The sequence below is a fragment of the Euprymna scolopes genome, chromosome 7, assembly GCF_053919585.1.
Source record: "Euprymna scolopes isolate OS-2025 chromosome 7, ASM5391958v1, whole genome shotgun sequence".
In the NCBI taxonomy this organism is placed as follows: domain Eukaryota; kingdom Metazoa; phylum Mollusca; class Cephalopoda; order Sepiida; family Sepiolidae; genus Euprymna; species Euprymna scolopes.
In genome coordinates this window covers 166,226,996-166,252,175 of record NC_136488.1, presented here as the reverse complement: position 1 = coordinate 166,252,175, position 25,180 = coordinate 166,226,996, and the positions used below count along the sequence as shown (strand labels likewise).

Genomic DNA, 25,180 nt, shown 5'->3' with positions numbered 1-25,180 from the left:
CCCCCTTCCCCACATCATCTATTTTTAAGTCTAAAATGTCACTTAGTACCACCCCTCCCACTTCAAGTTAGCTATTTAATATTTTATTCTTTTTATAAATAAAAAATGTTCAACTTCTTCATTTAAGAACAAGATGCTTTGAATAGCAGATACAAACTTTATTTCTCTCACCTGATGAGGACCGGTTGTTTTTTTAATAAACCAATTGCTTCGAAACATTAGCATGTTCAGTGTAGCGAGTATGTAATTATATATATATATATATATATATATATATATATATATAGAGAGAGAGAGAGAGAGAGAGATAAACCTGATAATGGGGAACTGTTTTAGGTTCCCATATCAAGCTCTCTTCAGCCGATCTATCTCAGGGGATTATCCATTATCAAGATTTTATGTATAGATATTGGAGACATGTATAGTTGTGTAGTTGGATAATTCTAAAATACACTTGCCTTTGCTGTTTCTAATATCGATTTACATTGATGCTAATAGAGTTACAATCTTTTTTATACACAGTTTCATATACTAGCTGGACCAAAGAAATGATTTGCGGCTATTTTAAATGGTACTTCTTTTATCGTAAATTGAATTCATTAATAAGAAAAAAATTAAAATAAAATGGTAAGGTAAACCCAGGTTTGAACACAGGATCATTCGATCTGTAATCGAATGATCTACCACTGAGCTATATCTCCAGATATCGATAATTCTTTTTCTTAAGAAATCATTACTAAGATTTTATCATCTCCCTTGGCGATGAACGTATAAAAATTCTCCTATAAAAATTTTTCTTTTTTATCTATAAGAAAAAAAAACTATTTTTAGGATCGGATTTTTTCAATTTTCGATACTTATTAGAGGAATTTCTGTATAAAACATATCTAAGAACACTGCCAGACATAAATTACCTTTGTGTGAAATTTGATAGGTTCAGGCTCAGCTGTTTCGGAACCTATAAAGGAGGAACCCACACATACAAAGTGAACTTTTATTTATTTATATATAAGTTATAAAATATATATGGCGATTAAGCTACACTAAATATTCCGCGTTTCATCCACTCTAGGATTCTTCAGGCTTATGCGAGAATTTGTGGTTGTCTCACGTTTTTTATACATGCACCTTCTATTAAGTTTTTAGTTAGCCAATCAGCTTTCTAGTATCCACCGCGCACTTCCTAATCAGCCAATGAGCAGGCACTTGCAGGACAAAGGCCCATTTGACCTCCGGTTGACCTGTTCCTTTGTGTGTGCTATTTAGCATAGATATCTAGTGTCTTGACCTGTTTTAAATCTAGGTTAAGTTTTTTTTTTTTGTTAGTTTATATATGTGATAGTTTATGTATATGCATGTTTATTTTTTTATTTATTTTCTATTGTCTTTGTTAGTTTTAAAACTATTTTGTATCGCTATCCTAGAGTAAATTTTATCCTGTGAACACAGTTGTTTGCTATTTCTCTCCTACAGTTTAATAGATGCTGGGGTTCTTTAAAGTATAGAATAGCAAATTTTTCATGAAAGCATAATCTACATGGATCGTCTAGGTCTCTACATGTGTTTGCTTGTCTTGCTATTTTCCATTCGACTACCAGCAAACATCCGCTTTCCTTGAGTTCCCAGTATTTGTTTTCATATGTTGTTTTCACACGTTTTTTATTATTGAATGTACTTTTGTGGTCATAATATCAAGTTTTGAAATCTAAGGAAGTCATACCTACGTAATATTTCTTGTTATTCGGGGTTTCTTTCGCAAATTATTATATCAATCAGTGAATCTATTATGCCCTTAACTCATCAGAAGCAACAATCAATCCATCATTTTTTTCTGGTGAGTTAAGGGCATAATAGATTCACTGATTGATATACTAATTAAGTGATTGATTTTGTCCTACGAAACAGATACTGTCAAGAATTGTAAATGTCAGCTGAATTAAAGGAATAAATTATAAGTTGGTCAACATCATGAATTTTGGAATATAGTTTTTTGCCATTTATTCACTTTATTGCTCTGCAATTACATTGGGCTTCTTAAATAAGGATTGATATATATTATAAGAATATATATTTCTACAGAAATATATATATATATATTAGCATTCGGACGATTAATCGGAATTAGAAATCGGAAGATTTGGGGGTATCTGAATCGGTATCGGAAAAATTGGTGCCTATTTTCCGATGCCAAACCGATTCTTTTAATTATCTTTTTTTTTTTTATTTGATTTTGTTTAAACCAAAATCTTCCACTGCTGGTAATAATGATAAAATAGTAAATATTTATTGATATAAAAATACCAGTAAAGCTAAAATCGATAGATCATCCCCCAATAGCGTATTTTGATGTTTAGGAAAATATCTGCATATTTAACATACGTTTTTACTAAAATCGGGGAAATAACAATCTGATAGTTAAATAATTAGAAATTTATAAAGAATAAAAATCAGAATCGGTAATTGTATCGGAATCGGGAAAAATATTGAAATCGTCCCATCACTATATATGACATATACTTAACTATGTTATTGCTGTTATAAAGACTATTGCTACAGGCTGCCGGCATTAGCCAAATATAAACTACATTGAAAGACTATATAAATCTATACAGGTTTCATGTTTTTCTGATCATACTAGCAGGATGTGAAATATTTTCAACATGAATATTTTTTTACTTTATTGTCTACTAGAAGATGTACCCAGTGTTGCCTGGTATTAAACGTAACTTTAAATTCCTTTTTAAAAAAAATGAAGTAAAAAAAAAAAAAAAAAAAAAAGAAACGGAGACACGTGCATGCAAGTATTATGTTTTTTCGAAACAGTTCACGTTTTGTACGTTAAAAAAAAAAAAAAAAAAAAAAAAAGTAAATACTCGGGCTGAGATCGAAACCAAAACCAAAAGACAGCAGTGATTTATTCAAGGTGTCATCTTCGTAACCAGTTTATCAAGTCTTCGTCGCAGTTAAGATTGAAATTCGATACAACGCATTAAGTGATATTTCAGAAATCAGCTGGGAATTGGAATCTAATAGCTGGACTGAATGTCTGAGATTTTATCACGCCATTATGAGGCATTTTCTGAATTGATTATTACATTTTAGGAACACTCACGCACAAACATATATATATATATATATATATATATATATATATATATATATATATATATATATATATTATATAATGGCTGTATAGATTAGTTTCCTAGATGTAAATCCAATGAAACCGTGTGATTATTAAAGAGTGCTCAATGGAGAACAGAGCTGGTATATAGTCTGTTTATCATACAAACATTATTGGTTACATATGTGCATACATGTTTCAGTGGAATCCTAATTTAAGAAGACCACCTAAAAACGTGATATTTTTTTGGTCTGATAAGGTGGTATCTTTGAATTAAGACTCCACTGAAACATGTATGCACATATGTAACCAATAATGTTTGTATAATAAACATTATATATATATATATATATATATATATATATTTGAGAATAGAAATAGTATTCCGACGAGATATAGAGACTTAAAAAAAAAATAAAATAAGGAACAAATTAAGTTATATGTCCAACGTTTCGTCTTTATTGTAAGACTTCTATACAATGTTAAAAAAAATTTTAATCTCTTCACAACGCTATAACTTTCTTTTTGAATTTCCAACAACTTTTCCCGTTCTGAAATAGAACAAAGTCATACTTTTCATTACAATAAACATTTACAAGGCATTTATATATCGCTACACATTCATGAGCATATTTCGGTCAGCCATTTCCAACTAGAGACCTCCACAAGCGATGCTGCCTCTACTTCTGTATAAGCAGTATCGCTTGAAGAGGTCTAGTTATTTGTAACTGGCTGACTGAAACATGCTCATGAACGTGTAGCGGCATATTAATACTCATGTAAAACAAATAAAAAGTATATTCTGTCCTACTTCAGCACTTTTGTATGAACCTCATTAAAAATTTATTGGTTGCTCTACAAAAAAAAAAAAAATATTAACCTGGAATAAATATATAAATATATCAAAAGTTAGTGAGAGGGAAGCCTAACAAAGTACTTGATTTAGGAAATTTCAAAAATAAGAGCTTAATATTCATTCATATATGTGTTACATCGGTAACGTCGGTTTCGAATTCAAACTAATCGCTTATGTCTGTTCCTTAGCTTCTGTCTTCCCAGATATATATATATTTTGACGCGTAGGAATACAAAAAGTCTTTTGAAATAAAAACAAGAATGTTTCCTTCAAAAGCACATGATTTTCGACCGATCTTCCTCAGTAATCCGAGGAAGATCGAAGGATCGGTTGAAAATTATGTGCTTTTGAAGGAAACATTCTTGTTTTTTTTTTTCAAAAGACTTTTTGTATTCCTACACGTCAACACCTAGGAAATAAATACAGAAAAGATAAACATTTATATATTTTTCGGATTTTTTATTCATACATATTTAAATATATATATATATATATACAGAAAGACAGACACACACACACACACACACACACACACACACAGACGTTAAAAACGTTTAAAAATAAATGCTTAAATTTCAACAGTATTTCTCGCGGTTAATGGTGGCCAATGGATTAGGTCCTTGCTAATGAAGCCAGAGATGGCTTTTGTTGCCGGGTTTGAATCTATCGACCGATGTTAAATCGTGACACCATGCATTGATGATTCCTGAAAGGATGGAACACTAGTGTCTGTAGGTATTTAATAATTATTATGGTAAATAATATATATATACTACCCCCCCCCAGGGATACAGACATTCATCCATAACCATTTGTCTCACTGAACTCTGGACTATGTAATTTCCACAAGAATAGCTCAGACATGACCAAATACAAGTCGTAAGTAATTCTTAATTATATTAATATCGTCTCTGAGAATTGAACCTATATTAAAGAAAGTGTTCCATTCGAAATTCCATCCAAGTTCAACAAGACGCATAAGTCGGAGGTTACATCGGCTGAAACGTTGAGAGACTAACATCCAGGATGTGAACAGTAGTCCCAATAATACAAAGTATCAGTCCTCATTTAAAAACTTCCAGAGCATAAACTGCTTCTTACCTACATGGCACATCTCGAGAATAAAAATAAAATGTAATCATATTTCAACATCAATGAAAAAAAAAAAAAAATTAAATTTCAATTTTCTTACATTTCTACCAGTGCATTCCTCATTAGTACAAACTTCATTGAATTCAATTTTTTTTCCTAAAATCTCATCTGAAAGATTCCATAAGATAGTTTCATTGTGCTTATAAACTCAAAGTTTGTCAATATTATTTTAAAGCTATTCAAACTACTTACAAGGTGAAATGATAAAATTGTCGCCCTAGAAAAGACGATATGATTCCATTTCCGCTTGATGAAAACCGGTTTTCTTTTTTGTTTCAGACTATCTACTATTTGGTCAATTGTGTACAAATCCCAAGAGCGATAGAAGCTTTCTATCATGTCTGAAAGTGACAATGTTCAACAAGCAAAATCGGAGATGTGTCACTGTACTACTCATGCTCTCTGCCGATTCAATGACAACAGAACCATTTCCAGCACCTCCAAAATGCATTGCTGGATTGCTATGAATAACAGGGACATGCCCCTTATGATGAAAACAAAGTTTCCAGCCACAGTTATGGTCTTTGGTATGGTTTCACATGAGAGCCACATCACGCCACCTCACATCTTTGAAGTTGGCTTGAAAGTTAACACCAAAGTGTACCTGGATATGCTAAAGAGTGTGGTGATTCCGTGGTGCAATTAGGCGGCCGCTGGCAGACCCTGGATGCGATAGTAGGACATGGCGCCGGCCCATAAGTCCAAAGAGACTTTGGCTTGGCTTCAAAAGGAGTACTTAGACACTGTACACTTCTCTCATTGGTACCCCTCCTCCCCAGACCTGAACCCGCTGGACTACTTTGTTTGGTTATACGTCGAGAACATCATCAATATGACCTCCCACAACAATAAAGCCAGCCTGATTGCCACCATCCGCCGAGTATTTGCTGAGTTCCTGCTGGCACTTGTGGAAAAGGCATGCTCCCAGTTCCAGACTTGTATCGAGGCAGTGATTGAGGCTGAAGATGGCTACATTAAATAGATGTCATCTTTACTACATAATCAAGTTAGATAAATTGATTTTTTTCAATAAAAGTTTTAAAATAAAGCTGTAGCGTGGTTTTCTTTAGGGCGACACTTTTATCGTTGCATTGCGTAGAATTTTGATATTCCCTGGCAACTTGTTCTGCTCATGTTTGTTGAAGGTGAGCAAACAAACAAGATTTTCTTAGAAATATAAGAAAACAAGTGTCCATAGTTATAGTTAGCAGTAGCGTTATTAATAAAATAAAATAAATGGGTTTAGGCTCGACTCTGTAAGCTTGGCACTACGAATGAGTAATTATGTAATAGTTAAGTAGACATAGTTTGTATATGATCACAGAAAATACAAATGAGTTGGGGGGGGGGTAATGGTAGTTTGCATGAATGGGTTTATTAACCTATAACTGATGTGTGATTCTAAAACAACCAATCACAATGTCCTAAAAAAAAAAAAAAAAAAAAAACTAGTATTTCATTTGCTACAAATGTTTGTTGTAACCTACATATGAAACTATTCCAAGAATTCCATTCTGAACAACTTGTAAAGATAGCAAAGAAATAGAAATAGGAGTGACATGATTTGTTTGTTTTCATACAAACATCGTTATTGCTTTTGTCACTAAGCTACTTATTTGAAATCATGGACTCACCCTAATAATGATAAGATAAAGAGACATGAAAATATGGTTTTTTTTGTTGTTGTTTTTTTTTGTTTATTTACTTGGAAGTTACCACTTATCAAGGCTCAAAGGCAACTCAAGGTTAAGGGTTAATAAATGTAATAGTGAGTATTTGAAGCAAAAGTGACAGTAATTGTTTTACTTTATCCATTCCTCTCATCACATTTCTTCAAATAAGAAATCAGACTGAACACACACATATATTCATTTTTACAACAAACAGTTCAGCCCAGCTTTGCTCTGGCCCTATGTACTGTTCATAACTTCATGTGCATGCATATATATATATATATATATATATATATATATATATAAGTTTGACTCATGTCCAGGTAACCTACATTTAAAATTTCAAGTGTTTAGACCCAAAATTGGCGGAGGAGTTTAGTAGAGTCTGCAAAGGTCAACTCTGTAAACTTCGACCTCTTGTCAGCCAAATTTTTGGCCAAAAACGATTAAAAAGCTTGCTGCATGTCTGAATACACTTTATGTAAAATTTCAAATGTTTAGAACCAAAATTTGCTGAATAGTTTGCTAGAGATCACAAAGGTCAAATCTTTTCAACTTTGACCCCTTGGTAGCAAAATTTTCGACCAAAAACCGATTAAAAAGCTTGCCCTATGTCTGAATACACTTTATGTAAAATTTCAAATGTTTAGACCAAAAATTGGCTGAGAGGTCAATTTTTTTTAAACTTTGACCCTAATTTTGACCCCTTAACATTTATTGTTTTGGGCTCAAATCAAGTTAAGTTTGATCCATGTTCAAGGAACCTACATTTAAAATCGCAAGTGTTTAGACTCAAAATTGGCGGAGTTTTCAAAGGTCAAATCGTTGAACTTTAACAGCCAAATTTCTGGCTGAAAACCGATTAAAAAGATTTTCCCAAATCTCAATACTCCTTATGTCAAATCTAAAGTCTGTAGACTGAAAATTGACAGAGTAATTTGGTAGAGAAATGTACACACAAACAATTTCACTTTTATAGATATACTAGCATGTGTATCGGTATTCTATCGGGAAAAAAAGTGGTAGTAGGAAGGCAGGTTCGAACCCATACTGTGAAGGAGGAAAAGAACAGGAAAAAAACGTGACGTCTTTACTGTTACGACCACCGCCAAACCAGAAGTGATGTAGGTTTAAATTAAGGCTAGACAATTGAAAAGAGGTGATGACTTTCGAAAATATCGGCGAAAAAAGCGACCCCTCTCTGTAGAAAAGTGCCCAGTTGAGGGTGAAGAAATTAATGTTTAGCCAATTTTTCGGTCGTCTGAAGGGTTGAGCTTCAAAACGATACTGATCTTGTGAAAATCCGTCACCTCTATCGAAAGTTTTAGGCAGACATGCAAACATACATACATACATTTATATATTGGCAGCTCAAATTTTCGACCCAAACCGATTAAAAGCTTGCCCTATCTCTGAATACCATTTATGTAAAATTTCAAATGTTTAGACCAGAAATTGTCTGAGAAATTTGGTAGAGACCGCAGAGGTTAAATTTTTTTTAAACTTTGACCCTTATTATGGCCCCTTAACATTTATTGTTTTTGGCTCAAATTAAGTTAAATCCATGTCCAAGGAACCTATATCTAAAATTTCAAGTGTTTAGACCCAAAATTGGCAGAGGAGTTTGGTAGAGTTCTCAAAGGTCAAATCGTTGAACTTTGACCCCTTAAAAGCCAAATTTCTGTCCGAAAACAGATTACAAAGATTTTCCCAAATCTCAATACTCTGTATATCAAATTTCGAGTCTGTAGACTGAAAATTGACAGAGTTATTGTGTAGGGAAATTTGCACAGACAAACAGACACTTTCACTTTTATAGATAGATATAGGCTAGTGGGGGAAGGAGGAGTGCCCATTCTTGCCGGTCATAAAATATGCTTTAATATGCTATAATTCCTGCAGATTTTGTATTTATTATTAAAGAGTCAATTCTCTATTGAATATATATATATATATACACACATATACACACACACACACATATATATATATATCCACACAAGGTGAGGCAAAATTAGTTATATTAATGCAATTCTTTGTAACCTAACCTAGCCACCTACTTTTGGATCACCCTTTATGTAGTACCGATTTTAAAAGTTTTTTTAACATTCCCTCCTTTAGCACTCAAGCCGTGTTCCCTACTGTTTGAACTAATCCGACAGATAGATAAGAAAAATGTAAAATTAAACGACTTCTAGCTATGATTGAATTTGCACATGCGTAAAACTAATAGAACTGTATTGGCAAGTTGGAATGAACATTTTTAATTTCAACTTGCCAACATATTTCTGTAAGCATTATTTATCCATCCAAACAAAGATTTTACTCATCATAAACCATCGTTGGCGTATGATAACGATTTCCTGTTAATTTCAGTGTTATGCGACTAGTAGTATAAGAGTTTATCACACATATAAAGTTTTACTTATAAAGATTAACCCACAAGTATTCATATCAATCCGTTAAATATTCGCAAAAAGTGATATTCAGATCAAACTTATATACAAATGGAAAACCTGGGGAACTGGAGAGGCATTTTCAGAAACTCTAATATTGTGAATGATGAGTTCTCAGAATTTGGTCACCTGACCATGTCAAAAACACAGTTGTTCAGAGAGCAAAGCTTCTACCAATCACAGAAGACAACTTTTCAATATATATATATATATTATTCCTTAATTGGAATTCATTTTTGAGATGAGCATTATATATTTATTTTTATTTCGGACTATTATTCTCATCTTTATTAGTTGCTGTTTTTGATCTTTTATTGGTTTTTTAAAGAGGAGAATTAATAGTCCGAAATAAAAAAAATTAATATATAATGCTCATCTCAAAAATGAATTCCAATTAAGGAATAATATATATATATATATATATATATATATATATATACACCAATCGGTACGGACCCGACTATAGAAGATCAGATAAATAAACGTGGATTTATAAGATCAAAGAATCCAACCTTGATCGCCCTTCGGGGCCCGTGGCGCAGTTGATAGAGACGTTGAATCTCTACAGTTCCAGATGAACATTGTCTGAAGATAGCGATTTCAATCCCACCCAAAGCATGCCAGAGGTTAATTGGCCAAAATGTGGTGAGACGGCAACAACTACGGATGGCAGTGATGGCTGAGAATGCAGTTAGGAGATTCGAAGTTCATATCCGTCGCGGTTACCACCTGACGAAGGCCAGAGGAATAGTTGGCCGAAACGTTGTGAATAAACAAAACCAATAAAAGATCAAAAACAACAACTAATAAAGATGAGAATAATAGTCTGAAATAAAAATAAATTGATAACTTTTCAAGTTCAGCTATACCCTCAATTTCAACCCCGGAGTGTTCTAGCATGCAATCATATAGATCAAAAGTCTAATCACAAGGTAATCGGCTGAAGACATTACTCTCTACTGTCAATGTGAATTTTGAACTCATGTAACTCACTGACATCTATGGCCTTCATTGGTAGTATAGAATGGCTCAAAACTGCAGCGATATACCGTCTTTTCAAATTGATACGAATCAGCTCAATTCACTCAAGAGGATAGTCATGAAAAGTACAACAAACAAATTTAGAGTTGACTTTTGTGGAAGAATTTATATTGAAAAAAAATCAAAAACACAAATTTCAATCAAAGTAGAATTTAATAAGATTTTTTTTTTTTCATTGTTATCAATTTTTGTTTATTTCCCTGTCCTTCCGTGGGGAAATAGATCCTCATGATTTTGTGTCACCTGATCTGTACAAATAATATTAGTTTTTATGACTTTAATGCAAGTCTTTGTTGATTTAACACTATATTATAATGTTAGTCATAAGTTTGATGGATTCTCTTTTAAAACAAGAATCAGTTCAATCTATATTATAATAAACAAAGATCTATATGAATTGCTCTGCAAACTGATAATAGATCAAAAATACGTGCAGTAAAAGCAGAGATATGATAGACTTAACAGACGAAATTTTCAGAGTTTCAAAAGTTTCAATATTATGAGTCAATCTGAATAGGGATTTAGTTAGCATTAGTGTAACAAATCTCAGGATTCCACTGTTGAGTCATCATAGCAGCGTAGTGTTTTTACATGGTGGCATTTGCCAATTCTGCAGACAACAAAAAAAATGAAGATCTCTTCTAGATTAGCCAGGGCATTTCTGATAGGAATCCGTCCACATCTCTTTAATTCCAAAAATTTTGTAAAATGTTCCAGTAGAAGATGTACTGTTTATGTATTTTTAACAAAAAAAATCATCCACAATTACGTTTGGTTAAAATATAAAATAATTTTTTTTTTTCAAAATGGCAGATGTTTAATTTAATTCAATTTAAATGAAGGGAGATAATTCAGTTTGTTGTACTGGATTGGTCGCACAGCTTTTCCACATTTAAAACATACAATAAAACTATAATTCGACAAATTCTATTTTTTACTTTTTATTTTATTTTTTTTACTAGATAATTTTTTGTAATCTATACTAATTTCGCCATGATGTTTAAGTACATAATGTTTTCACCTGAAATGTGATAGACCACTAATGTAAACACAGAAAATTCTAGTTGAATGACTTACCTTGAATGATTTTAAAAACTTTTTACAATGTACAGCTAAGTTTGCTGATCTTCAAATAGTTTTAAAATCCACTGAAATATATAAAAAAAAAAAAAAAAGAAAGAAAGAATTTAATTAAAAACTCAAACATTTTTTTCTAATTTCAATATAGAAACCAAGACATAAAAGGTTTTGATAAAACATTCACCGGTAACAATTCACTTGAGTTAAGAAAACATGCGGGCGAATGCATTTCTTGAGGATATGGTTGCAAACTTTTCCACTAAGTTTTCTTAAGAATAATAGAAACATCTACGATTTGTTCATTTATGTCCAACCTCTTGAATTATAAAGTCATCAGAATAGAAAGGATACCTTCTTGGCATTAATATAGAGTGGAACTAACACAAAGAAATAGAATCTCTCATATATAATCCAAGGTTATTATTTTTCAGAGGTTAAGTAACTAATAAAGTTTAACAAGGTTAATACAAGAGTGCTCAATGCCAAAGTAGGGCAAGATATGATAATAAACTTTGCTTTCATATAAGCTGTATTACCTATCGTATATTATAGAGTCATGATTTCAAAATTAGTAAAAAAAGTATTTGGGTACCATCAGCTAGAATCGAAACAAACTGTAGCATTCAAAGCTGGTGACGTTACCACTGTACCAAAGTAACACGCATATGAACTGATTAAAAAGTAAAAATAAACTGAGATAAATGTACAAAATTTATAACAATTTTTTCAATTTTTACCCATTTTTTGACCCCTTAAAAACTATTTTAACTGGCTAAAGACCCATAAAAAGAACAGTCCGTAAAAAATCCAATCATTTGAGGCCCCTAGTTTCGGAAGAGATAGAGTTTGAAAATATGGAGACAAACAGACATAGCCTTTTATATATATATATATATATATATACTAGCGGGGGCAGGGGTACCCGGCATTGCCCGGGTGTTTGTAGGTGTGTGTATGGGGGGGGGTATGTAATTAATAACCCTGCTTAAATATTATAAAAAAGACGATGTAAAAAAAAAAAACCCAAAACCAAAACGGAAAAAAATAAATAAAACTGTGTATGGGGGAGGGGAAATTAAAGAATAAGCGAAGTAATAAAAAAAAAAAAAAACGTTGCCCGGGTGTTTAAAGGTGTAAAAGAATAAAAAATTGTTTTGGTCGGGAGGAGGGATTGAACCCAGAAGCCTTGACGCAGAGGTGGACACCAAAGTCAACTACTTAACGGTCTCGACCACGAATGAGAGTAATTGATTAGCATGTTAAGTTAAGGTTTATAAAGCTAAAAGACGTTTGATTGACAGGAAGACGCTAAATGAGGTCATTGCGGGATCGTTATTTTTAGTTTTCACTTCCCCCAGATGATGGTGGGAAGGGGGGGGGGAGCAGCGCGAAAGCCAAGAATAACGTTTTAATTTAATTTCACTAAATTTTACTAAAATGCAGGACAAACAAGGGACAGAGCGAAATAGCGCGAATTTCATAAAAGTCGACGTAAATAAATCTAGAGACGACCTGCGTTCCCAAATCCTACATATTATGATATAGGGGTTATATAAACAGTTGTAAGCGATAGTAACGAACCCAGGACCGTGTGCGAGAAAAGCCTTTGCCAGACATACACAAAATGGTCACACACATTTTGCCTTTTATATATATATAGATGTGTGTGTGTGTGTGTGCTCGCGCGTTTACATGTGTCTGACTGACGAGGAAATGATATAATTTCTAAACATTGAATTTCCCATTTCTTCTGAAATTGCCAGTATCAATATCTATTCCAAATTTCAAATTACGTGCGTGTGTGTATGTTATGAAAATATATGCAATTAAGCTATAGAGAATCTTATGAGGTCATCTCGTAAGAACTCATCAGAATAAATGCATAGAATTCGTGTCATGTTTGAATATATCCACACGGTATTTAATTTACTTGGCTAATCAAGCAGATTCATTTTTTTATTCCTGTCTAGGAGTTGAAGTGTTCATTAACAATTGGCCAAGCTCCATTCAGACAAAGGTTTGACTAACATACTTCCTATTTTATTGGTCTGTTTTCTATAAGATGATGTACTTTTTTCTTTTGTTAGGTTAATAGTTGAGTATATCTTAATACATGCTTTTTATTAATAATTTTTTTTTTCTTATGTATTGTAATCTTAATTTTATTTTATGTATACAGTTGTTTGCTGTTTCACTTATACAATTTAATAACGTTTAGGAGTTCTTAAAGTTTAGAACTTCAAATTTCTCATTTAGACACAATTTAAATGGGTTGTCTAAATTTATATATGCACTAGTCTGTCATTATTTTTCACTTTGAGCTTTCTGTAATGAGTAACTAGAATTGTTTTTATTTTGCATTTTATGCTATTGAATGTGGACACATGAAATAATATATATATATATATATATATATATATATATATAGTAAGTTATAAAATATATATGGCAATTAAGCTATACAGAATATTCCGTGTTTCATCCACGCTAGGATTCATCTTACTACCTAGCTCTACCTACATATTGGGCACTGTTGAAGTAAATACTTCAAGTTTACACATAAATTTATATTTCTGTATATTAATTTTTGTGATTAAATTAAGTAATCATAAATAATATATATATATATATATATATATATTATATAAAACTTTGGACCATCCAAGCATTGTTGTTTGCTTGCTTGAATATGTGTGCAAATTCAACTGTCGTGTATGTGTATTACATTTAAATCTAGATAAGAAACCTGCACACTTACCATAAAGAATTGCTGAATTCAATGTCATAAGTAAAATAAGTGTTTAAATACAGCACTTATCTGATAGCTAAATGTTTTGGTTTCGATTCTAGCTGATGGCACCCAAGTCATTTCTTTTTAAAACCTTGAAATCACTACTATATATCGAGTACAATATAATACTCAATAGAAAATTTGTTCTATAATAAATACGAAATTTGCATAAATTAAAATATATTGTATTTAAGCATATTTTACAACCGGGCAACGCCAGGTAGTGTGCTAGTATATATATATATATATATATATATATATATATTAATGTTGGAACGATTAATCGGAATCTGTATTCCATCTGGAAAATTTGTGCCTATTTTCCGATGCCTAAGAACGATTCCCTTAATGATTGTTTTTAATTGATTTTGTTAAAAGCAAAGTATTCCACTGCTTGTAATAATGATAAACTAATAAATATTTATTAATTTTAAACAACCAGTAAAACTAAAAATCTTTAGATTATCCCCCACAAGTGTGTTTTTTACGTTTTAGAAAATATATGCACATTTAACGTGTGTTTTTACGGTAACCGGAAAAAATAACTTTGTAGCTAAATATTTAGAAATTTATAAAGAATCAGAATCGGTAATTGTATCGGAATAGGGAACACACACAAGTAGGTGAAGATAAATGAAATTAGCATATTACTTATATCAGTTTCAAGAATTCAAACATATATGATGTCTGATCGTTTCTAGAAGTCAAGCAAGATATAAATTATTTGCAAGTGCAACAATTCCATACGGTGTCAAATAATCGTTTAATTTTTTTTTTAAATCTAAAAATAAATTTAAAAAAAAATAACCAAAATAAAAACACTTGAAAAAGAATCTGCAGCGATATAAACTGTACAATCATCGAATACAGAAGAAAATGAATATAATATGAATAAAAGGAAATTAAATTTTTATTATTATGCAATTATAACATTTATCAATCAATGTATATAAAATAAAAATATTTTCTTTTTCCATATATTAACGGTTTGTTGGAGGTATCTACATCAAAGGAATACAAGTGCTTTGAATTCGTCAGCACATTCCATTAAAATACGTGTAACATTCCATTAAAATTCCATTAAAATACTTGTAACATTCCATTAAAATACTTGTAACATTCCATTAAAATACTTGTAACATTCCATTAAAATACTTGTAACATAGGTACAGAGATGCCACATTTCCGCGATGAGACAGAAGCTAGAATTTGGTTGTTAGTGAGTGACCTATTAGGTCGGCAACTCTTGAACCCTGTCTAGGTTGGTTGGTTGTTTTACGGCATATCAACCCTTTTCGGGTTATTTAATGCCGAATCCAAAGATTTTGAAGAAAAATGTTTTAATAGAATATATTTGCTGTTTTCAAGTCGGTTTCTATTTAACCCATAATTGGGACCTTAACAGGTACTACCACTCCGGGTCAGAGTGGACCTGGGAGCAAGGGCAATTAAAGGGTGGCTCCACACTCTCCAAAGCCCGTAAGCTGGGGCCTCACCACTGGATATAGTTTAAGGTCATATCCAGGACCCCCTGTCTAGGAGTAAGAAACTAGTGGCAGATGCTCCAACCCAGATTTGGCAACAATATTGCATGCCTGGGCAAATAGGATACTCTCATGTATGAGTAATATTCTAGCATGATAATGTTCACAAACATAAGTAAATGAAATACATTACATGAAGTATATTTTATTCACATATACTTATGAACATTTTTTTTTAATCAACAAGTTTGAAAAGATCAAGCAATCTGAAAGAAAAAAAAAATCATTGAAAAAAATAGAAAAGTAGCTTTATAAAAATCCTCTAAGCAACTATTACTCACATTTTTTTTTTTTTTTTTTTTTTTTTTTTTTACCAGAGAAAGATTTTTCCCCCTTAAAATCCACAATAGCGTTGAAATCATAGACAATCGATTAAACCAGAAGGTGAGAAAATTACAGACTATTACAAAGCTGAAGGATCTCGGGTGGGAGTGAGATCAACATAATGAATTCTGGAGACAAGTTATACCACTGTTTGGTCAAGAAAAGGAAGTGGGGGGGGGAGTCAGCATCTTTGGAGTGAAGCAACAAAACTTAAATGACAAAAAAAAAAAAAGAAAAAAAAGAAAAAAGAAATAGTTGCTAGAGTCAGTATGCGAAATAAGAGAAAGAAAACCGTCAAGCTTAATCATAAGATGTTTTGTTCAAGTGGAAAAAATATTTTGAGGAGATTGTGTGAAGGGGGGGGGGGATAATCATAATAATCATAATTCAGTAAAACCGAATAGATATCAAGTGGTTATTGCAGACAATTTGAGAAGAGCTAACAGCTGATCCACTCTTGAATGTCATCAATTTAGAAAGATAAAAGAAAAGTTTTATTAATATGTTGCTATTCAAACATCCAATGTCAGGGATTTAAATTACAGTTGGGAGAAGAAAAATAAAACAATTCCAATATGAATAAAATAAAAATAAGTTAAAAAATAAATTTAAATTAAAAATATCTTATTAGATATGTCCTTGAATTTCAAAGAGCCCCCCCCTCCTTATCTGTCAGTTGTGCTCAATTTTTTTGATAAAACAATATTTTAAAAACTACACTGCATAAAAACTGGCGAGTTCATTGTGACATTATGAATTAAGGTTACACTGACTTAAGTTTTTTGAAGTTTACTTTTATTCAAAAAAAAAAAAAACAAAAGTGAAAAAGCTATTTTCTTTGGTTTGTCAAACTTAAATTTTAAATTGCATCAAAAATAGCCAATCAGATTGAATGGACACAACTTAAGAAAAAAACATTATGACTTTATGAACTGCTTTTGTATACAATTTCATATTTAGTATGACATAAAAAAAATATTACAAAAAGAGAAAATCCTAATGATTTATTTGGATATCCAAATAAATCATTAAGATTTTCATCAGTTTAACGTTCATTTTTTAGAAACCGACTTTTAAACTAACATATAGCTGACAAAATCTTCATTATTTCTCTCAAGTTCTTATCGCTACAGTCGGTGTTTTTCTTGATCTATCAGCTGACCTTTCCCTACCTCAAGACTTATTTTAAAAGCCATTGCATTATAGTGTACGTGTAAACAATTCATAAATATGATGTACAAAAGGCCATTTCTAGTAAAGATTTTCATTAACAATTGTATTTTTCCTCGTTGTGTGCGTATATATATATATATATATATATATATATATATATATGTGTGTGTGTGTGTGTGCGTGCGTGTGTATGTACTCGCAGGGTGACTCGACGTTGCCCAGGATTGAATGATGATCAACGAATGTTTCACACTCCCATATTTTTATCGTCATCGAAATCGGTCAAATCGCCTATTTTTCAATCAAATCGGTGCATCAGGAGGAAGTTTCACATGCCTCCCCGCAGTGACTTAGTCCACAATACATAGTAGTCTACATTGCACTGTAGAGAACCTGTGGTTGATTTTATAAAATTATTTTATATATAATGGCTTGAATTAAAGTTCCACATGCAAAAGTCGAGTTTAATTGTACTCTAAGCAGAAACATTCATTTTGAACGCGCCCTTGTCATATCAAAGAGCCTACTGTTGATTTTATATGTCTAGCCTTACTGCTTGTGCAGTGATAACAGCTTGATTTAAGTTTAACTTGAAAAAGTCAAGTATCATGGTGCAATTGTTTTAGACAAAAACATTCATACTAAACACACCCTTGTCATATCAAAGAACCTGCTGATCTTATATGTCGAGCCTTTTCACTTGTGTGGTAATAAAACCTCAATGCACTTGTGATGTTAGGCTATGTAAAGTGTTAACTTTGGTCAAAATCGTCTGTTCCTTCTTTCATCAGATTATTTGGATTTTGATACTTATCGAAGACATTCAGATACAAAACCTATCTAAGAACACTGCCAAGCACATAAAGTACCTTCGTATAAATTTTTATAAAAATCGGTTCAGACATTTTTGGAGTCCATGGAGAACAAACTCATAAAATATAAAATAATATATAAGGTCATTCCAAAAGTAGAGCCTCCTATTATTTTTAACTCAAAAAATTGAAGATCTACAAAGACGGAAGTGGTACTGTAAAAACGAGCAAACTTTTCTACATAGTCACTATTCTCAATGCACTTTTGCCAAGAATTCAAGGATGTATCTCTGCTTCTGATGCACGACCATGACAGTGGTTGTTTTCTTAGTCTCACACCGTCAATATCTGCAACAGAGAAATGAAACTTTCAGATCATGAATGCATAAGTTCAGTCATAATGCAATTCGCAATCTCCTCTGATCCATTTGGGCAGAATAAAATATAGGGGGCATTACTTTTGGTACATTCCTTTATATATATATATATATATATATATATATTAAAAAAAGGGTAACTATAAACATGGCGCCAAAGTATATATATATATGTTTTTATTTGTTTTTGTTAGCGATACTTTCTTGAATGAATTCAAGTATTTATACGAAAGTGCATTTTTACCTAAATGCTTGTTGGGAATAATTTTCCCATCGACCAATCTAGTACCCCCTTTTAATGGGGAGCAGCATATATATTTTTAAAATACAATTATCCACCGACACGCGTTTCGTCGTCCACGACTCGTCAGAGTGGCTGAATCTAGTGAGTTAGGGTTAGTCAAGTCTCACTAGATTCAGCCACTCTGATGAGTCGTGGACGACGAAACGCGTGTCGGTGGATAATTGTATTTTAAAAATAATATATGTATATATATATATCTCGCACATACATACATATTAACAGGGAAACTCGACCTTGCCCAGGATTGAATAAAGATCAACGAATGTTCCACACTTTTTCAATCAAATCGATTGATTGCCTGCTCTAGTCGGTGACCCACTGCTGTGCACCAGGAGGAAGCATCACATGCCTCCCTGCAGTGACTTCGTCCAAAATAAACCGTAGTCTACATTGCACTGTAGAGAACTTACTGTTGATTTTATAAAATGATTTTTATATATAATGGTTTGAATTAAAGTTTAAAATGCAAAAGTCAGTATCATGGTTCATTTGTGCTCTAAACATTCATTTTAAACGCATCCTTCTTATCAAAGAATCTCCTGCTTGTGCAATAAAACTTTTCAAATTCACTTGTCATGTTAGGCTGTATAAGGGTCTAAAAGTTCACCAAAATAAGACTGTTCTTTCTTTAATTGGATTTTTTTGGATTATCGATACAAATCGGAGGCATTCTGATACTAAACCTATTTCAGAACACTCCCAGACACAAAGTACATTTGTGTGAAATTTAAAAAAAACAAAAAACATCCTAGTCGTTTCGGAGTCCATAGAGAATCAACTCATACACAAAGTGCCATTATATATATATATATATATACATTCACACACACACACACACACACACACACACACACACATTAGTATGAAGACCCGACGTTGTCCAGGATTAAATGATGATCAACGAATGTTTTACAATCCCATGTCTTATTGTCATTGAAATCGGTGAAATCCATTTTTCAATCAAATCAATTAATTGCCTGCTCTAGTTTAGGACTCATCACAATGCATTGGGAGGAAGCTTCACATGCTTCTGCACAGTGACTTAATAAGCAATTGTAGTTTACATTGCACTGTAGAGAATTTACTGTTGATTTTATAAAATTTTATTTATATAATGGCTTGAATTAGAGTTTAAAATGCAAAAGTCAAGTATCATGGTTCAATTCTGTTCTAAACAGAAACATTTATTTTGAATGCGCCCCTGTCATATTAAAGAACCCACTGTTGAATTTATATGCTAGGTCTTTCTGTTTGAGTAATAAAACTTCTAAAATGCATTTGTGATGTTAGGCTGTATAAGGTCTTAACTTTGGTCAAAATCACCCGTTCCTTCTTTAATTGGATTTTTTTGATTATCGATACTTATCAAAGACATTCCGATACAAAACCTGCAAAGCAGATAAAGTACTTTAGTGTGAAATTAAAAAAAATTTTTTTAAATCGTCCCAGCCATTTTCGAGTTCATAGGGAACGAACTCACAAGTTCCTTTCATACATAATTACATACATACATATATATATATGTGTGTGTGTGCGTGTGATTGTATTGTTGTTTCCTAAAGGTTAATCAAGTGAAACTCCAGTGTTTGTAAAGTAGTGCCCAATAGCACATAGAGCAGTATTATAGAGTAAATTTCTTTCTTTATACAAACATTGGCTACATATGTGCATACATGTTTCAAGTGCAATTTCATCCAATATCTAGCATTCTGAAGCCATCTGATCAACTGAATTTCCAGTTAATCTGGAAGACTGAGGAGACTTTGAATGAGATTGCAACTGAAACATGTATGTACATATGTAGCTAATAATGCTTGTATAAATAAAGAAATTCATGCTATATATACATGTGTGTGTGTGACTGTTCTCCATGCTTCCGTTCAGTCTTGAAAGACAACGGATACCCCTGTAGGGGCAGTAGCGTGTGTAATTGTGAGGCAAGGGTTGCGCAATCTCCAGCCACACTTCTCCTGAATCGGCACTGTTTGAGTCCAGTGGCAAGAAGACCAGGACGACTGGAAACAATGCCAAGATAAGCAGAGAGCACTACAGCACTTGAAAGTTCCAAATGGTCACCCATTTAGTACTGACCAGGTTCAACATTGCTTAACTTCCGTGATCCAGCGGGAATCAGTGTGTCAACATGATTATGATGTAACTGTTCTATTTTCTATAGTATTCAGCAAGTTGGGATTAAGTAGCTAACAGTTACACACACACACACAATAACAAAACTGCTCAAGGGTGCATCTCCTTCAACCCTAAACCCACTTTATACACACCTCACCTTCATATTATTCTGACCAAGTATCGGATAACTATACATTAGAGTTAAAATATTTGAAAGAATATCCTTGCAAACTCTTATGCTGAGAAAATGCACAGGCCTCACCCTCAAATATTAAAATTTCAGAAAAGAGAACAAAGCAAATGTTTAATTGAAGGAAATCTGATTTTTCATAAACAAGTAGATGAAAGATTAAATCAGCTTATCCATCGATCCCATTGCTGCAACCAATTATGCTAGGCATTTTTTTAATTAAATTCAATTTTATTAACATTTACATCTATTCAATGTTAGCCGCCTTCAACCTCAATCACCACCTTGATACGAGTCCAGAATTGGGAGCATGCCTTTTCTATAAGTGCTTACAAAAGCTCAGCAAATACTCAGCGGATGGCAGTGATCAGGCTGGCTTCGGTGTTGTTGGAGGTCATGTTAGTGATTTTCTTGACCTATAGCCAAACAAAGTAGTTTAGCGGGTTCAAGTCGGGATAGGAGGGGACCAGTGAGAGAAGGCTACAAATTCATAGCACTCCTGAAGCAAAGCCTGGGTCTCTTTGAACTTGTGGGCCGGCATCGAGTCCTGCTGCCACACTCAGGGTCTGCCAGTGGCCATATGATTGCACCAGGGTATAACCACTTTTCAGCACATCCAGGTATACTTTGGTATTGACTTTCAAGCCAATTTCGAAGATGGGAGGTGGCATGAAATGGCCCTCACTTAAAACTACAAAGACCATAACTGTGGCCAGAAACTGTTTTCATTACCCTGGACACCTCCCTGTTATTTGTGGCAATCCAGCGATGCATTTTGAGGGTGCTGGCAATGGTCCTGTTGTCATAACTTGGATCAGTAGAGAGCAGGAGTTGTATAGTGGCGCATCTCCAATCTCACTTGTTGATCATAGCGTCACTTTCAGACATGATAGAAGACTCCTATCGTTCTTATGATTTGTACACAACTGGCCAACTAGTAAATGGTCTGCAACAAAAACTAAAAATCGTTTTTCATCAAGTGGAAATGGAATCATGTCGTTTTTTCTAGGACAACAATTTTATCGTTCCATCTTGTATTTTTAATAATAAATCCTCAATCTTTTTGTTTACATTGAAAAAATAAATAAATAAACATAGTAGTATACACGACAAATTACTTACGTGTGTTCCGTTCAAGTCAGTGGAGTATGGTTCTGATTTGATCTAAGAAATACAAAGGGTTCTTGGCCTTCAGGCCAGGATCAAAGTGGAGTATCTATTCTGATACTGCACTTTATTTTTTTTCACTTCGCTTTTTTGGTCTCGGTTAGTGGAGGAGAAATCCTTCATGACTGATAATTTTATTATTTTTGTTACTAACCAGAATGCCCCCTTTTTAGGGAGTTAGTCTTCCCTCCCACATTAAAAACCGACCTTGTGTCTAACTCTGCCCTCGTTATGACGCAAGAAACAATTTTTTTTTTTAAATACATTCTCTCTAGCACACCTTTGGTCATATGTGTGAGTGTGAGGGGAAAATAGCTAGCCGTTTGGTGCGCCTACGCAAGGTAATGTCAGTAAATATGATCACGGAAGATATGGCACCCATCCTTTTTTAGGGAAGGAGGGGGAGTTTGCTGGATTTTCCACTATTATCTGATGTCATGTCTAAATTTGCTGCAGTGGGAGTCAGATAAATATGCATAAATAGGTTTTCATAAACAAACTGACAATGAATAAAGCAAACAATATTCCGGTATTGTAAAGTGAAAGAAGTTTAAAAACCAGATCAACTGACGAAACGTCACAGTAGAAATGTTTGAACCTGCGTCTACATGCGTTCATTGGACAAGTTGTAATCGTCTGCTTGCCATCTTTCTTTGAATTTGGTATTTCATTGCGACACTGGCCGTAGACTAAAACCTGTATCAGTCAAGTTTAGACTCAGCAACACTATTTTTATTTTTAAGTCACACTGACACTGTTACAAAGCCACTAACACATATGCAAATGACCAAGCAGTGGTACGAGTGTGACATCACAGTGGGATTAAAGAAAGAAAAAGGTTTCTTTGTTTCTTTTGTTGGATTTTATGGCATGTCAATCCTTTGGATCATTTTATGCCGATTATCTATGGGTTTAGAGGCCTTTATTCCCTGCTGTAGTTGACATATGAGTAATATGTTCTTTTTTTAAAGTTTTTGATAAAGGCTAATTTTTTTTTTAAGTTATGAAAGTATAGTGTGGAGTTTGTTTTTCGCAAATAGATTCTTAATGATTTTTCACTTTATATAAACTATTCCGCGTTGTTATAAAGTCAGTGCACTCAAGTAGAATTTGTTGAATTGTGAGTGGAGTTTGACATGGTATACAAATGGGTTAATTTTCTTTTTTCAAAAGATATGAGTGGTTTAAATGAATATGTTCCATTTTTATTCTTGCGAGTGCGACTTCTTTTCTATTTAGTCAAGACCATTCCTCAGACAGACATGATTATATATATATATATATATATATATATATATATAGAGAGAGAGAGAGCGCTCCATTCACTGCCCCCCCCCCACCAATCTTTCACGAAAAACACCCGACTAGCTGAAACCACTGTCAATAATTTTCCCCACTCTTTATCCGTGCCTAAATCAAAATGTAGATTCCATGAACAAAGCTTTCTTAGAAATGCACGCCTGTGGAACTCTCGGCCGCTTGCCTGTCCCCCCCCCCCGAATTCAACTTGGATGTCTTCAAGTCCAACACAAACAAATTTCTGATGAACCGCCCCCTTAAGTAATGACACCTTATCAAATCCCCAATACTAACTATTACTACGATATTATCCCATTGATTACTGTACACACAATAACCCTTATCCCCCGAGTGGCTCCTGGGCCTTGATAAGTGGTGGCCCCATGTAAAAAATTTAAAAAAAAAAAAAAATGTAGATATAAAAGAGAGACAGAGATATGCGCATACTTTTTTTTACTTATATATTCATTGGATTATTACTAAAATAGTTATCCACAGACACTTGTTTCTCCATATCTATGTCTCATCAGCATGGCTGATTATATTGAGACTCAAACCCAGAACCATGGACTATGATCGGGTGCGTATACCACTACACTATGGAACCTCAGTTGTAATTGCGTACTATTTTATTTGAACTGAAATAGCTAATGCGCCACAGGTCCTTGTGGAAAATAAAGGGTTTCATTTGAAATTCCTTCCAGATTCCCGAGTTTGACAGAAACATTCCCGAGTTCGACAAGATACACCTAAAGAAGGTTAGAGGTTACCTTGACCGAAACATTGTGAAAATGACACTCAAGATGAGACCAGTAGTCCAATGAATCCAAATAATAGGAATAACAAATCCTCATCTCAAAAAATCAGAAACATAATATTCTGTCTCAACTGTTTTAATAAATTGAATGAAGGTTTTTGAGTTGTTCAATGCTCTAAGTTATTTATATTTTCAAATATTTATTCATGAGTTTGGTTTGGTTGTTTTGTATACTAAAATTGTTTTTATTTTTGCAGAACATGATTGAGTTTTGTAAAGAAAAACTATCAATATTTGGCATATTTTAGGTCAGGAAACTAATATCTTCAGACAGTCGGATCCAGTAGCATAAGGAAAAGGAAGATATTTTCTTCCCTATCAATGCGATGGTTACAGACTTGGAGTATTTATCTACGTCCTTTGTAGCAAGTTAGAGACAAGGTCAGATGTGGGTTAAGTTTGAAAATCATTTCTGCACAACAACTGGATTTGAACCTGGCATACTCAGGTTTTCAGCGCATGTCATTAACCACTTACCACGGCGCTCTCTCCTCCTCCTAAGTAAATGAGACCATTTAAGTATTGGATTGCAAGCAGAAGTAGAAACATCTGGTAAATGAATATATTTATACAAGAAGAATAACGTTGCTTATCAAGCAAAGTATTGTTGAGGATTGGGTTTCATCATGAAACTGATTATTCATTATTAATAGTGTTGAAAAAAGAATAACAATTCAAATTATTTGGATTCATCAAACTACTGTTCTCATCTTGAGTGGCATTTTCATAATGTTTCGGTTGATGTAACCTCCGACCTTCTTCGTGTATATCTTATCAAACTCTGGAATGTTTCTGTCAAACTCGAGCATTTGAACAGAATTTCAAACAGGACCTTTATTTACTTCACGGGGGTAGCATGCTCTTGTTCCA

At 33.1% G+C, this 25,180-nt stretch overlaps 1 protein-coding gene across 5 annotated transcripts in view; it reads right to left on the bottom strand.

Moving 5' to 3' along the window:
* LOC145280126 (uncharacterized) overlaps positions 1-25,180 on the bottom strand; it is a 176,818-nt gene that overhangs the window by 52,561 nt on the left and 99,077 nt on the right. For 4 of the 5 annotated variants that reach the window (XM_080131886.1, XM_080131887.1, XM_080131888.1 and 1 more), the window contains one exon: positions 11,380-11,450. The exons of the other annotated variant lie outside the window; for it this stretch is intronic. The gene's annotated coding sequence lies outside the window, so the exon portion shown is untranslated. The remainder of the gene's footprint in view (positions 1-11,379; positions 11,451-25,180) is intronic. 5 annotated transcript variants of the gene reach the window in all.